Source organism: Lygodium microphyllum, chromosome 19, assembly GCF_053477565.2.
Source record: "Lygodium microphyllum isolate KBCC chromosome 19, Lygodium_microphyllum_v1.1.10, whole genome shotgun sequence".
NCBI lineage: Eukaryota > Viridiplantae > Streptophyta > Polypodiopsida > Schizaeales > Lygodiaceae > Lygodium > Lygodium microphyllum.
The window spans coordinates 16,501,467-16,505,619 of NC_141153.1; the positions used below are offsets into that span (position 1 = coordinate 16,501,467).

A 4,153-nucleotide genomic window follows, 5' to 3' on the forward strand; every position below is an offset into this window, starting at 1 on the left:
TATGATGCTTTGATGCACTTTCTTAATGCAAGAGGCCTATGCAAGCAAAGAATGATTAGCTTGGCGATTGATGGGGCATCATGTATGGTTGGACATGAGATAGGGGTTGTTGGGCTTCTTAGAAAGGACTTGCCAAATTTAATAGCAATGCACTGTATTGCACATCAAGAAGCTTTGGTTGGAGATGCTTGCAAATTATTTATGGATCTTCTCTTTATAGAGAAGCTAGCAAACAAAGTGTATTCATGGATCAATAACTCATCTAAAAGAAACAATGAATTGATGTCTCTTTTAGAGATTATGTAGTTAGATGCACATCGACCATTACAAAGTCATGGCAGTTAGATGGCTTTCACGTGGACAAGTCATGGAAAGACTTGTTGCCTTAATGCCTGATATAATCTTGACAACTTGGAACAATGAAAAGAAGATGGATTGGTACAATAAAGCGACATTTTGTTGTGCAGTTTTGCATTCATATGATGGTTGATGTATTAAAAGAATTGAATTTCTTGAGTCTAAAGTTTTAGGAAGAAATGGTAGATCTAACAACCATTGGAAGTGCTATTGATGTGGTTATATCAAAGCTTAAGCATTGCTATTTTTGACTCATGAATTTCACAGAAGATACCACATGCTTATCAAAGTTCTTGGGATGCTCATGAAAAGGATACTTAGAAATGGTTGATAAGGATGGCTATACATAGACACGAATTGATATATAGACCGCTTCCTAAAGGTAAAGACAAAGATGATGCATCTACTAGGAAGAAAAAGGATGTTGAAAAGCAAGATGCTCCAATGATAAGGCCACACATTGATGGTACTTTGAAATCTTGCATGCAACTTGCAATGGACTATGTGCAATGTTTGATGGATAGTCTAAATGCTGGTTTTCTAGATCTTCAACTCTTTAATCGTGTAAAGCTTTTTAGGCTATGCTTTTATGCTCAAGATGATGAAATTAGAGAGAAGAATGCTAAGATATGGCTTGATAAGTTGGTACAACATCTTCAACCATGTGAGGAAGGAGAAGAACCATTGCATCCTTGGTTGATAGGAAAGCTTGTGAACAAGAGTTGTTTATGTTTATCGAGGCTCTTCGCTTAACTTATGAAGGGTTTACAATGAAAGAAGCATGGAGAGCATTTTCATTAATGAAAGAATGGCAAGAAAGCTTTCCTAATATGATGAAGTTATGGCAAGCTATTCTTGTTATTCTAGCAAGCACAATGGCATGTGAAAGAGGTTTCCCATGACAAAATATGATTAAGGATGCAAGAAGAACATCAATGTCTATCAAGATTATAGGTCTCTTACTGGTGTTCGATACTCAATTCCTTGGAAAAGTTGGTCATTCATAGCTTCTATGGAAGATGATGGAAGCATCATTGGATTACATGACCAAGATTATATACATAATGGAAAGAAGATGATTAATCCTCTAGATAATGCATCTAAAAGATTAGTGCTTGGTAGTGATCTTGTCACCTTGAATCATGTAGCCTTGGTATATCAAAGTTTTAAGGTTGATGATCATGGTTTGCAAGAAGGATATATAGAGAGAAAAGATAGACAAAATTGGAGATCAACATAGAGAATAGCCAGACGTAAAGTTCAAAATTGTTTAGAGCTCTTGCAGATGGGGTCCAATCATTGTTAAGAGCGAACACTTGGTACAAATTACAAAGGTGTATCTCTCAATTGTGGCAGCATACATTGATATTTTTCTATCTCCTATGCTCAACTTGTATGAGCGTGTGAAAGCTATCGAAATGGTATCCTTCTTTTTTAGCTACAGAATTCATGTTATCTATTGAACATATATAAAGAATTAACTAATATTGTATGTTCATGTTGTTGCTATGGTAGCACCATTATATCTTATTAATCAATTGATTTATGATGTTTTATTAGGATTTGGCACATGTGGATCACCAAGCATGATGTATATACGCTCAAGCAGAACTTCATTAGTAGAGAAACTTTCATGGACATCCAATTGTCATGTCACTTTGTGGTTCTTCTCATAAAGATCTTCAGAGACAGATATAGTCACTTGGTAGTTCCTTTATCTTCTACATGATTTGATGCTTGTGAGAATTTCTTTAGTAAAGTAGGTGGAATGGTTAGCAATGAGAGGTGTTATGATGGTTGTGACTTGTTGAGTAGTGCAAGAGCATTGAATAGAATTTCAAAGTTTCAAGCAAGTTCAAATCTAAGTTTTTCGGCAGCTCACTCAAAGCAAGAAAACATATGGGTTGATATGAATCATATGCCTTTGGCAAATTGAAATGACTACACGATTGTGAGTATTGATGAGCAAATTGTATATGCATTAAAGGAGGGTTTAGTAGAAGAAAAGGTCATGTGTCATGAGCTTGGTATGGAAGGTGATGCTTCATGGGGTGCCTCATGGGAAGAAAAAGATATCTTAGAGCATCAAAACAATGCACATGACAATCTTGAAGAAGAAGAAGAAGTTTCATTGGATGATTTTGTTGGAGATGTAATCATGGATATAGTATTGGATGTTGATGAAGAGGATACAATTGCACAAAGTGAGCTTTACCATGTCATGGATTCTATAGTTGACAATGAGGAGAATGCGGTGGGCCAAATATCACCTTTTGTGGAAGTTGATGGGAAGACTTTGTGCAAGAGTACACTTGTGAGCCAATTGAATGGAAATCCAACGTTATCAAAGGATAGATTAACAAGGGTAAAAAGTGGAGTATATTTCTCATTTGAGATGAAGTCAAAACCTCAAACCAGTACTTGCCTTGGAATAGGATATGATTGTGCGGTTCTATTTGAAGATATTATACTTAGAGATAATACAAAGCTCAGAAAAGGCAAGGTTTCAAATACTCGTCAAGGGATTAAGAAAGGCATATGGTACCTCAGAAGAGTAATGAGTATGAGAATGAAGCTAGGAAATGGTATGAAAGAGACAAGGGGCCCTTTTGATCTTCTAGATCGTCCTCCAAATGTGGATATTCGTCTAGCATGGTATCAAAAAACCAAAGGAAGTAGATGCTATATGATCTTGTTGATAATCAATCAGTGTCCTTGGAATCTATAATTGCTATGGCAAATTTGAGCTATGATCCAATATCAAAGAAATATCAACTTGATCCCAATGACTATAAGATCTTCAACGACTATGTGAAAGATAGATAAGGTAATTTAAAGCGCATAGAGTAAAATACAAATCTGTAATAGTTTTAATGTGTTGTTCTTATGCATTAGTATTAAACTAATAATCTTGTTTTTCTTTGCAGGTTGAAAATTGCTATGTATACATCATACATGCTACCAAGAAATATCAAATAACTTTTGTGGTCATGTAGTTATTGTGTAATTTGAGTTTTAGAGTCATAAACATTTATGACCATTTTGGGTGTAATTTGAGTTTTAAGGCTATAAACTCTCTCCATCACTCATGTGCACGAAGCAGCTTACAACCACACTTGGCAATAGTGAGTAGTTTTGGGTCCCCATCTCAGCCACCAATATGCAATAGAAAAGGTATATGGTTGCATTGGCAATCCTTTGATGGTGTTAACCCCAAGTCGAGATGGCGGAAAAACGAAGGAAAAAGCATAAAAAAACACAGAAAAAGAGCAAAGACATGTAGGCAACCTCCAAAGCTAAGCCGGGGCAAAAAGCACAATTTTAAATGAAAGGCACCTCAAAAAACTTGAAAAACTCTTGTAAAAGAGCGCCAAGCTCCCTCGTGTGCCAATTGTAAAATATTAGACGAGTGTATGCTAGAGGCATAAGGCTAGAAGAGGAAAATTGAAAAATGACCTTGCCACAATGCTGGTCATGTAAAAAAGGGATGGGTGCCCATGGGATTTTACGGCTTGTATATAAAGTTCAAAAAATGAATGGAAGCTCATTCTTTGATGTGTGGCTAACAAGAGCTCTCTTCTTTTTTTTTTTCTCCTCATCTTCTTACTTGTGTATGCTCTTGAGAGATGAAGTATGAGAGTGTGAGGGAGTGAGTGTGTGAGAGTGAGGAATCAAGATGGTGAAGCTCTTTACCATCTCCTCTTCTATTCTTCTCTTCTCTTCTCTTTGCTCACGTGCGCGGCTATGGAGGATGGAGCTTAGACATGGAGGAGGCTTGAGGATGCTTGATCTCGCA

The 4,153-nt window shown here is 36.5% G+C and overlaps 1 pseudogene; it reads left to right on the forward strand.

The window, feature by feature from the left end:
• Nucleotides 1-1,927: 1,927 nt before the first annotated feature.
• LOC148019602 (uncharacterized) lies at nucleotides 1,928-3,183 on the forward strand (annotated as a pseudogene).
• Nucleotides 3,184-4,153: the final 970 nt, after the last annotated feature.